Source organism: Hydra vulgaris, chromosome 09 (assembly GCF_038396675.1).
Source record: "Hydra vulgaris chromosome 09, alternate assembly HydraT2T_AEP".
Taxonomy (NCBI): domain Eukaryota; kingdom Metazoa; phylum Cnidaria; class Hydrozoa; order Anthoathecata; family Hydridae; genus Hydra; species Hydra vulgaris.
Window position 1 is genome coordinate 41,777,662 of NC_088928.1, and position 13,379 is coordinate 41,791,040.

At 28.5% G+C, this 13,379-nt stretch overlaps 1 protein-coding gene across 3 annotated transcripts in view; it reads left to right on the forward strand.

Annotated features, from left to right (window-relative positions):
- LOC136084796 (uncharacterized) overlaps positions 1 to 13,379 on the forward strand; it is a 74,669-nt gene that overhangs the window by 46,708 nt on the left and 14,582 nt on the right. The gene's annotated exons all lie outside the window — the stretch shown is intronic.

A 13,379-nucleotide genomic window follows, 5' to 3' on the forward strand; every position in this document is an offset into this window, starting at 1 on the left:
ATATATATATATATATATATATATATATATATATATATATGTGTATATATAAATTAGTAAAAACACTTATCTAATTTTTGGTTACTTCAACACTGTGTTTCACCATCAGTAGGTTCATCAGGAATAATGTCTAAACATAAAAAAATTATCAAATTATAGAAAAATTATTTCACAGGAAGTTGGGAATTGTTATAATTAATTATGTAATAACTGTAGTATTTTGCAACCATGAAGTTGCAACTGAAGTATTTTGCAACCATCAACTACATTAGATAATTAAAAAATCATGAAAAGAATTCCTTAGAATTAAGATAAATTTGGACTGGTCTTTTTTTTTTTATAATTTTTTAAAAAGAACTTATTTTCATGTCTGCATTGAGAAATTAATTCTGGTTTTTTATTCAGTAAATATGAGTAATAATTTCAAATTTTTCTTGTAAACATAGTATACATTTTTTGGAATTGTTGTTATAGGCAGGCGCAGTTTTTAGGATAGACCAGTTAAAATTTAAAAAATTTAAAAAAAAAAATTTTTTTTAATTTTAAAAAATTATAAAAACAAATGACCAGTCCAAATTCATCCTAATATTGCTCTGTTCTTTTAGAACATTGAGCACTCTGTTTGTAGAATACACTAACATAATTTATATATATATATATATAAATATATATATATATATATATATATATATATATATATATATATATATATATATATATATATATATATATATATATATATATATTAAACTTTAATATTTGACATATTCATAATTGATAAATTTGAATATGATCCAGCAATGGTGAAACTTCAAGTTGAAGAAAAAAGTTAGATGAATGTCTTTTACTAATTTATTATTGCTCTGTTCTTTAAGGACATTGAGCACTCTATTTGTAAAATACACTAACATAATTTACATATATATATATATATATATATATATATATATATATATATATATATATATATATATATATATATATATATATATATATATATATATATATACTTTATTATAACCCTATAACCCACTTTCAATCTTAGGGGATCAGTGTAATGGAATCAGTGAAATGATACTTTATTTGTCAAAACTTGTTGGGTGGAGTACATACATTGTATAAAAAAGATATTAAAAATATTTAATACGGTTGTCGTATACAACTTGTTTAAACTAGGAGGTGGTGGTGGTGGTGGTGGGGAATGGCTATGAAGAGGAGGGCCGCAAGCAATCTTTTTAGGGGTTCCATAAAAAGTCCTAAAAAGACGTCTTATGAACGTTTAAAAGACGTTTTTTTTAGGACTAAAAACCGGCTGGGTAAATAGTTTATATTTTAACTCTTTGCAAATAAAAAAGGCAAAAGGCTTTAAATATACAACGTTTAAGATTTTAAATCTTAAAAACATAAAGATTCAAACGTTTATATGGGAGATCCGTGGAAAAAAATTTAATTTGAATGTTCAAATTAAGTGAAATTTTGACTTCATAGTGCGCCAATAAAAATACTTGTAGCATATAAACCACTCTATACAATTTAATAAAAATTGGTGCAAATGTAGCCTACAGCCACACCAAACTCTTGACAAAACTTCAGCCTAACAATGCAACAATCTTTGTTTGTACTCGGGATGATTATTGTGTCGCTTATATCTCGACCAATGTTGATAAAAATCTTGATGAGAAGTTTCGACAGTTTGATCACCATAGGGCCCCAAGGCGGATCCATTGTGACTGATGAAATCCTGTATGTGGTAGAAGACAGCGTGAATTTTAGGTGTTACGCTTGCACCATTTATTAATGGTACCACCATTAAATAGCCACCAGATTATTAATTAAATAGCCACCAGAAATTTTGCGGGACAGAGTAACATGTTTCACAAGATTTGATAAATCATTGCAGTGAGCAACAACCCGAACTGTACCAGAATCTCTTTTTCCGTCCGTGATTTTTATTTCACTGCAGGTAAAGAAATCGCAGCAAAATTTCTGGTGGCTATTTTTTTAAGCTCGGAATCGATGGTGGAATACTGCGTTATGAGATGAAACCAGCTCACCGCGACAACAACAACCTCTCACTCTGACCCTGGAGTCAAGAGACAAATTCTTGTTGAGGTATGAGAAATTTTGCCAGAAACACACTCCAATATTGAACAAATCTGGTCATTGATTAATGCAAATGGAGTCAAACTAATTTTAGCTTGTAATATAAAAGTTGCAAATATAATTTGTGGTCTTCAAACCCATTCAAGTACGCACCCTTGCGCATGGTGTGATGTCAAATCTAAGTGTCTTGCCAAATCTGGAAAGTTGCGAACACTGGGCTCAATCAACTTAAGCCTCGAGTCTTTTCAGCTATCTTGCGGGGTTGTTGCTAATGCAAAGTTGTTCGGCAATGTCATTTAAAAGCCAATCTTTTGCGGGCCTGTCAATGTTCTGATTTTGGAAATCATCCCCCCGATGGAATTGCATCTTCTCTTAAAGGTTGTCAACCATCTTTTCAAGATCCTTAAAACTGCTTGGATAGAAGCGTAACACCTAATATTCATGCTGTCTTCTACCGCATCAAGGATTTTATCAGTCACAAAGGATCCCCCTTGGGGCCATATAGTGAACAAACTGTCGAAACTTCTCATCAAGATTTTTATCAACATTGGTCGAAGTATATGCGACACAATATTCACCCAGAGTGCAAACAAAGATTGTTGCGCTGCATAATTGATGTAAAAAATAAGCATCTTTAAAGAACTGCTTAGTTTGAGTTATTAGAGATTTAGTTTGAGTTATTAGAGATTGTTCAGCTGAAATTCATAGCATACGGCTTATAATGAACATTTTCACCATCTTTAAAAACAGTATTATAGAGTACTTGTATAAAAAGAGTACATTGAGCTATTTATTATTAAATATTTTGTGGAGAAAATCAAAAAACAAGTCTTAAAATGTAATCAGATACCATTTTTTTTGGTAATACAATATAAAAAATAGGGTTTAAGTAGTTATTTGTTCACTAAATTTTGAAAGTAAATGTATTTAAGATGATTTCAAGAGTCAATACAAAAAAATTTAAGAGGTCTGCTTTTTTGTTTTTGCACTTTTTTTAGCATTTTGGATGTAGTTTATACCTTGGAAAATGTTGATATGTTCACGCTATGCATTAATGAGGACCTTTTGTTTGAGAAATGTAAGCTCTTTTTTTAGAAATGCTGTTTTTTATTTAGAAATAGAGGAGTTGCCATCGGTAACGCTTTGAGGTATAAGTAGCAAAACTTAAATTTAAACTAAAACTACCATAAATCCTAAACCAGATAACCTATTAGACTGAAATTTTGTCAAGAGTTTGGTGTGGCTATAGGCTACATTTGCACCAGTTCTTATCAAATTATATAGAGTGGTTCATATGCTACAAGTGTTTTTATTGGCGAATATATGTTATGAAATAAAATATGGCCTTCAAATATAATATTTTCAAATGTGTACTTGGTGCAGAAAGTTAGATAATAAGAATAGGCAAACAAGGTTTGGTTTTGAAAAACAAATTTTGTATAGTATGAGGTATTATATAATGTTATTGCAAACTAAAGATTTTCGAAGTAACAATAAATGCGTTGCCAATAAAAGAAGAATTACTGGAAATGACAAGATTAGCAAGAGATGCACTGGTAAAAGTACAGTCAAAATCACTTGAAGTAATATTTAATAAAAAATATCGGTACAGCGTTAGTTACATGGCTACCCTGTTAAAAAAATCGCCGTAGATTTAACGGAGAATGTCAGGCTGCAAAATAACAGCACTTTCTCCATAAAAATTAACGGTTTCCGTAGTTTCTATTTTCCGTAAAAATTAACGGAGATAATCTTTCAAAAAAGAAACTGAACTTTGTCTGTAAAATTCACGATTTCCGTACATAGTTTTTCAAGGTTAGAGAGAAAGTCAGGCAAAGAGACAACATTTCTTCCGTAAATTTCACGGTTTCCGTATTTCAAATTTTCCTTTTAAATTTACGGAAAAACTCAGTCAGCAGACTGACAAACAATGCAGATACTCAACTCAGAGTAACAGAGTTTACGCAAAGTCAAAAACAAACTAATAAAACTTATACGTAATTATAAAAATTTTATTTGACTAATAAAAAACTACTCATTTTTATACAATTTTACTTAAGCAATTAGGAAAAGAACAGCCGTGGTGCAATGGTAGCGCGCTTGCCTCAGAAACAAAGAATCCGTGGTTCAAACCACACCTCTAGACAAGTTTAGCGACACCGGTTAGGAAGGAGGCGTGAGTTTTTATATTAAATGCTAATCCGCGATGCTCTCTGATAAGACCGTAAGGACTTCTTAGGGCACCTAAATGCAGTTAAAAAAAAAAGAATGTGTAAAATTAATCAGCTGTGTAAAAATTGAAAATCAAATCAAAGAATAATCAAATTAAAAAGTTTCTGTGGCTTAATTAAAAAGTAATTAAGCCACAGAAACTTTTTAATTTGATTATTCTTTGATTTGATTTTTCTTACTGTGGCCTAATAAAAATGTAATTAAGCCACAGAAAGAACAATCAACGAGGAGACTATCTGTAAAACGTGCTAAGACAAAAAATAAATTTTTTGAGTTAATTCTATTTTCACAATCTATATACTAAAATCAATAATCTATTTAAATATTTTACCAATTAAAAATTTTTTTTTGTCCTATAAATAGAAAATGAGAAGTTTAGTTTTCTCAAAACTGAACTTCTCATTTTCTGAGAAAACCGTTTTCTCAAAACCAATTTTTTAGCCTTTTTGCAGATGGGCTCATATTGGTATAGTGGTTTATCCTCCTGCGGCTAGTTGCCATACAGAGACACATTATCAATGCCCGCAAAGACGAGTTCAGCTCACTAAAGGGCATCATAACCCGCTTCGCAGACCAAGAATAAGTGATTTTGACAAGAACGAAAGGATTAGAGTTAATGTCAGAAAAATTCAAGTTAGAAAGACAACAGAGAAAGCGGACAGATATTGCACTAGATGTTAGAATGTGCAAATTATACTATTAATTAGGTCACCTAATTAATGTATTAGTATAAAAGTAGTCTAAATTGATGATAATATTTTAATACTGACTTTTATCATCGAAGTATAAAACAGATGGAAGTTCAATCGCATTGAAATGTTTCGGGACCATGTTTGTAACCTTTTGTTTCGTAAACAAAAAGAAAATGACATCAAGACTGTACTTAAACGCTTAATCTTTATACGCTGACGCAAATAGGTACGTTTATAATAATTTTAAAATATAATATTTTGACGGCTCGCCATTAATATTCAAGCTTAAACATTAAAAATGGCGCAACGAAACGGCAATTAACAACTTTTTTCAAAAACTTCATACTAAATGAATGGAGTATTACAAGAATGAATGGAATTACTGATTGTTAAAACTATCTACCATAATCCTAAAATAATTCTTTTTTTATTGTTTTAATAAAAATCATTTCAGTGAACTTAGTTATTTTTTGTCCTGTGAAATATGTTGTTTTTTTTATTGCCGATTACAAGCATACTCCCGAAACGAATTAAAATTGCTTTAATGTTTCCAGCTTGATGAACTTCCACCTGTTATATACTCCCATGATTTCAAGCTGCCGTTGCTCATTTGTGAGTGTTTGACACGGAAGCCATTACACCCGAGTTAATGGCAAGTAGTAATGACAAGTCGCAGCACTTTTTGTATCAGGAATTGTGAACAAAAGTGTATGCAAATATATAACTTAAGTAAACTTTAAACTATGTAATGGTTAAACATATGTCAAGTTTTACAGTTTTCTATTATTGAATTGCGGCAACATTTCCTTATATTTGATTTATAACATTTATGTGCCATTTTATAAAGTCTTTTGTTTATTAAATAGTGCTAAATTTTTTCCTCGAACAATACCGCCTTATTTGCCGAAGTGGTTAGGTAACAGCATATTAAAGTGAACTTTTTTTGTGTGTATGTGTGTGTGTTTGTATTACATAATAGAATCCTTTACAACATGTAAAATCTGTAGACTTACAAATTCAATGTCTAGATAGCAAAAAATATATATATATAAAATTAAATACAAACAAAGGTTTCTGATAGAAGATCCTAATGATCTTATCGCCAGAATGATCCAGGATGATCTCCAGATCATTCAGATCAGCCAGAATGATCTCCAGGATGATTTTATCGCCAGAACCTTTTTTTTAAAACAACACTTATTACAATACCAGAAAAAAAGAAAAAAATATTATAATATAAATATAAACATTGTATCATAAAATTTCATTATATATTGTATAAATATGTAAATAAACACCTAAAAATTTTATTACTCTTTTTTTCTAACGTGAGTTGAGAATTTTCAAAAGAGTTAAAGATTTTGCGTACAAACTGAATAATTGCATGTTCAGTTGAGTTATTTTTTTTAAAACCAAATTGATTTATGTGTATTATATTATTGAAATAATTGAACATTCTATTGTACATGATTTTATCTAAAATTTTTGAGAAGGTAGAAAAGACGGAGATGGGGCGGTAATTACTAATATTAGTTCTGTCACCTTTAAAAATTGGAATATTTTTGACAATTTTTAATCGATAATGAAAAACTCCTTGATCAATATATGCTTTAAAAACTTTAAATAGAACAACTTTTAACTGTTTATAACACTCTATAATGTTTCCATTAATTTTATCAGCTCCCACTGCTTTGTTTTTTTTTAAGAAATTTGTAAGCTTTTTCAAACTCCGAACTTTGTCAGACAAGTATTTGTAATCTTTGTATGATTTTTTAGCCGCGGTTAATTTTGTTTTTAAATATTTTATGTATAGTTTTTGTTTTTCTTTAGACAATTTTTTAAAACCCTTGGCAATCCAAGGGGAATTTAAGTTTTTTTGGCTTAAAGTCTTTTCACAAATTGGAAAGTTAGCATCATAAATGGAAGAAAATGTTTTAAAAAATATTAATGTTTGCATTGCTGCTTAAGTCTATTTGCTTCCAATGCAATAACGCTAATTGTTTTTTTAAACTGTTCTACATTAGTGTGGTCAAAGATACGTATTTTCTTTTTTTGTTGTGCCCAAATTTTTTTTTAGAGCCTGATTGAATTGCTAAGAAAATTAGAAAATGGTCAAATATATCTGTTTTTAGAATTCCTTTTTGAATATCATTGTTAAAGATATCTGTTGTGATGATGTTATCTAGCAGAGTCGCTGAGTATACGGTTACTCTATTAGGGCGATTGATCAAGGGTACAGCTCCTGCTTCAAAAATTGATTCTTAGAAATTTTTAATTTTGAAGTTGTTATAGAGAAAACAGTTCATATTAGAAATAATAGAAATTTTTTTTTTTTTCCTTCTATTCTTTTCTTACAAAGATTTTGTTGAAAAAAAAATGCTTAAGTTTTCACTTACCCTGTCTGGTGGTCGATAACAACAGCTTAACAAAATATTAAGTTATTCATTGGATTCCATCTTTTGTTTTTTAAATGTTTAAGTGTTAAGAATTGACAGTTGTCTTAGTGACCGAAGTGGATACCTTGCTACTCTTCCGAAGTACACGCGATGGTTTAAATCCTGTTTAAATCCTTGTTTAAATCTTAAAAACAATACTTACTCTATTTTACTATTTTCAATTTTGTTTTGAGTATAATAGTATCTTTTAAAACCACAAAAGTTTGTTGTGGTTTTATGTATAATAAATTTTTTTTTTTCAAAAAGCGTTGTCTTGCTTAAGACTTTTTAATTTTTATGCATAGTAATCAGTAACTTTTAAAATTTTATGTGCATACGCAATTAGTTTATATATTTAAACTGTTTAACAGTATGGCTTTACGAAAAAAATATATAATAAAGATCAGCTTTTACAATATAGTTATTATCTAGCTTTAAAATAACTAGGTAAATTTTTAACATCTAATACTATTATTTTGTACAAAAAGTGTCACATAATTTAGGGAAACTACGAGAACCTATATTAAGTATGAATCCAATCTTTTTGAACTATATGCATTGTCTTTAATTTCCCCTTTTGGGTTTCTTTAACATTTTGAAATAATAATTTATTACTTTATGTTATTTGCTTGAAATCAACCTTTTTTTTCCGTAAAACAATAATACATGTTGTTGTTTTTTTTATATTCGACAAAATAAATTAATTCCTTATGATATTCCATTCTTTTCATTGAATGTAATTTTTCTAGTTTTTGAAGATATTAAACTAGAAGATTCTGAGCGAAAAATGTTATAAAAGTATATTGTAAATAGTGGATAGTTGCAAACAACGGTAATACTGATTTTTGAGAGAAGTAATGAAAATTGGAAAGCTGAAGATTTTCAATATACTTACAGTACATTAAATGCTACATTATCAGTATATACAGTTGGGAAACCACGTTGCGTTTTTAAAAAAGCAGAACAGAAAAAATAAGCTTAACAATGCTATTTATATTTTATCTAGCCCTAAATTACTTCATGCAACAAAATTGAAACTAAAAAAAGTAAAAATATCTGTAATTTGAAATAAAAACCCCTCTGAAGCTGCTAATAAATATTCATCTGATGAAGCTTTTGTTTTAATTATTGATGATGGTATATCAAAATCAAAGTACAAGCTTCTAAGAAATGGTGCTGAAAAAAATGGCTGCTACATATATCCTTTATATAATGGTATAAGATCTTCAAAATCTAAATGCCCATTCAAGAACATTCACATTGATGACTTTTCAGTACAAATACCGCTAAAAGGTCATCTAAAACTCACTTTTAAAAGACTGTGTGATATGCAAACTCCTGTACTAATTACAAAGCAAATTTGCTTAAGTTCCTTAAAGGACTGACTAAACTGACGTTTAGATGCAAGGTTGGATTTGATGGTGCTACAAGATATAGTGTTTACAAACGTAAGCTAAAATGAAAACAGTAAACGGAGTCTAACAAATGAAGAGTTATTATTATTTGCATACCTTAAGAGCTCAGTAGACTTTATAATACAAAAAAGGTTGTAAATTCATCCAGAATGTGCGGCCAAAAGATTAAAAAAAAAAAATACATTTTATATAAAGAGGTGATAAATAATACAGACTCGTTCAAAACGTCGTGGACATATGGTATTTCGATAATAGAGTTTCAAATCTAGTGATAAATTTTCATTTTTTTCTAAAGTAAGTGCGCATTTTTATTTCTAAAGTTAGTTGCATAAATTTTTTTCAGGTTTATTTCACCAGATGAGGGGAAATGATGACGAGTTGCTAGGGGCGGATCTAGACCATCTAGTAAAGAGGGAGGCAAGTTTTAGATTTTTTTTCATTCGGTGGATTAAGACCATTCAGGAAGGAAAAGAGGGGCGATATTTTGATTCGGTAGATCCGGACTCTAATAAATTAGGGGAGGAGGGGGCGGTGAAGGGCGTTATTCAGGTTTAAACCATAAAGCTTTTTTAGTTTTTTTAGAATATTAGTCTTACACTTTTTCTAAGGTGATAAGACTACTATTCTAAAAATAGATACCCTTTAAGAGAAAAAAAATTTAAAATTTGATATTATATAGGGCACATCACAATGTCCACAACAGATTAAAGATATGCGTGCGTTTGAATGCAATTCAAAATATATGAAAAATTAACAGTTTCGGATGGCTTAATGCGCCTTCTAGATAAATTAAAAAAAGACATTTTTTCTATTCGAAAATCAACGTATACTTACACTTACGCAGATAAAACATCAAATTTATGTAAATTATCAAAAGACGAATATAATAAGTTGTTAATGAACGCTACTACATCTAATTATAAAAAAACCAACCCTATAATAAAAGATCACATTAATAAAGAAGCAAAAACTATTTTGAGGAATCATGATGTTTTTAACAAAATCAATATAAACAATTCTTCCAACTGTTTCATTACATTAAAAGACCATAAACCTAATTTTTTTTAAATAAATCTTCTGTTTGTCTAACTAACCCAGCTAAGAATGAAGTTGGTAGAATAAGTAAACACATTTTATCAGATATTAACGCCAACCTAAGAAATATTTTGCAATTAAATCAGTGGAATAGTACACAAAATATAAAAAATTGGTTCAAAAACATCAATAACAAACATTTTTATAAATTCCTTATTTTTGATATCGTTGACTTCTACCATTCTAATAATGAAAAGCTACTAATCGACTCCATAAACATTGTAGAACAATACATTTCCATTGATGCTGATCATAAATCTTTAATTCTCCACGCGCGTAAGTCATTATTATTTACCAATGACCACGTTTGGATTAAAAAATCGAGCGGTTTGTTTGATGTTAACATGGGTGCATTTGATGGAGCGGAGGTGTAGAGTTAGTTGGTATTTTTCTTCTCTTTCAGATTTCGTAATTTTATAAAAAATCCGGTTTTGAGACGGTGACAGATACTGTGTATATAATAATATAAGAATATAATATAATAATATAAGACGGTGATAGATACGGTGTATATACGGTGATAGATACGGTGTATAATATAGAGACGGTGGCTTAGCCGTGTTTAAAAACGCAAGCGGTCCAAAAGTGGAAAAAATTAAGAAGCATTTTACTCAAATATTTAAACAAAACAACCTCAGTATTTCCGTTCAATCTAATATGAAAATTGTGAATTACATTGATGTTACATTTAATCTTAATAACTACACTTTTTAACCTTATCATAAACCTGATAGTACGCTAAATTATATCCATGCTAGTTCCAACCATCCACCAAGCACTTTAAAAAAAACCTCAATTGAACATAGATTATCTTCCAATTCTTCAAGCGAAAAAATCTTCCAAAAGACTGCTCCTATTTATAAAGACGTATTGAAAAAGTCTGGATTTCACACCAATTTTCCAATATCATTCAAATTTAAATCCTTCTAATACTTATAAACGAAAAGAAATATTATATGGCTTAATCCTCCTTTCAGTAAAAATGTAACAAAAATTGGACACCTTTTCTTAAACTTAATTGACTCGCATTTTCCATTACATCATAAGCTCCATAAAATTTTCAACAGAAACACAATAAAAACTAGTTACAACTGCTTGCCAAATATTCGATCAATTATTAATTCACACAACCAACAAGTTTTGCGCAACAAACTCACCGCTAATGATATAAATTGCAACTGTATTAAAGCAACATGCCCGTTAAATAACTAATGCCCATCAAAAAATGTAATTTTTTCATAGACATTGGTATTATAAATATAATGCCACTTTAGCATCACCTAATCCCAGTCTTACGGAAAAATCTCACAACGGTATTAGTGAAAACGCATTAAAGTTCAGACTTGCAAACTACCTTAAATCATTTAATGCAACCAGGACTAGGAATGATACAGAACTTTCCAAGGAAATATAGAAACAAAAAGACGCAGGCAACATGCCTATAGTTAAGTGAAACATAATAAAAAGATGCCAATCTTATAACCCATCTACATAAAAGTGTAACCTTTGCATCAATAAAAAATATTTTATTATGACTTTTGATAGTCGTTTACTACTTAACGACAAAAGTGAATTGGTTTCTGCTTGTAGGCATAGGAAAAATTTTTTACTAACTTACTTTGATTCCGGTGATTAGCAAATATCGGATCATGCATACTTGACGTCTGATGCCGTTGCAACGCTAAAATTGTATTTTTTATAACGGTGTATATTTTATATTTTAATAATATTGCTGATGATTGCCGAATGGCATGAAACCTTAAGTTCTATTATAAAGTTGCATTTTTTCATTTAAATTATTTTAATATATATATGTATATATATATATATATATATATATATATATATATATATATATATATATATATATATATATATATATATAAATATGTATATATATATATATAAATATGTGTATATATATATATATATATATATATATATATATATATATATATATATATATATATATATCATGGGCCTCGGAACCGGGGGGCCCGGGGGGGCCAGAGCCCCCCGAGAAAAAAATGATGGTGCCCTGTTTAGTTGTGCCTTTAAAAAATTATTGCCTCTGAAAAAAAAAAAAAATTTTAAATTGTTAAAAAAAAATTGTTTAAAATATATCTATTTAAAAATATATATATATTTCCTGAAAGTTTAGAAATTTTCACAAAAAAATTATTTTATAATTAATTGGTAAAATTTTATGTCTTATATAGACAGTTGTTATGGACAATTTTATGTTAAAATATTGTGAAGTAGGTTATAAATATTTTAGAAAGCCCCCTTTGAAAAACACTTTTTTGGTATTTTGTTGAGTTTTTTAATTATAACTTTAAGCAGCAACTACAATCACTTGTTTTCAAAATTTTCTAAAACTGTTTAATCTATAACAAAAAACGACTATAACTTAAAAATCACCTTCTTTGTGGTGGTAGAACACCGCCCAACACCCCACACACTCTCCCCCTAAAATTGTCTTTGTATGGAATCTTTACAAATAAAAAATATTTTTTTCTTTAAAATACTCTACAAAAATTATACACAACAAATCTTGTTAATCTAAAAAATACTTTATTCTTTGTATTTTGTTATTATACATCGTAAAAAGCTAGTAATATGTTATACACAAGCTAAAAAGACAAGATAACTTGGAAAACATCTAATTTTTGTTGTTTCACAAAATTAATCTAAGTAAAAGTAATATTTACAACTTAGGCGTTTTATTGCTTTTTTAAAAAAATGTGCGACTCTTAAATTGACTTTAAAAATTTGAACAAAATATGTGTATTTTTCGGTTGTGGGTCTTAATTATTTCATATTTTTTGTTGAAATATTTAAAGAATGACAAACTCTACGATTATAAAACACATATTTTTGAAACAAAGAAATGAATTTGTATAATATACTTTGTATAATATACGTATATAGTGTGGCTCTAGAAAATACGTGCTCTTTAATTGATTAATTTATTTTTTCTTTTTCTTTTTTACTTTTCTTTCAGTTTTTCTTGTTTACTTGAATATTACTCTTAACATGAATATTGTTCTTGAAGTATTTCTTAAACTAATTGTTATTTATTTTTACATTTATAATTTTTAATAAATAGTTTGTAAAGTATAAATATATTATCCGGCTATTGTAAATACGATTGGGGCTCGGTGATAAGACAAAATAATGTCTTCTACTTGCCCCGCCAGTTTTTTTATTTATTCGTAAACCTTGTAAATTGTAAAAGTTATTAAACGGCGAAATAAATAAATTAAAAAAATTTTATAAAACTAAATAATAACTATAAGTTTATTGAAATTAAAGATTTTTTAAAGTTTTCGAAATTATTAAACTAAAATTTTCCAGAAATTTTCAACCCTAATTATAGTATATATTTATATTTTATACACGGTAAA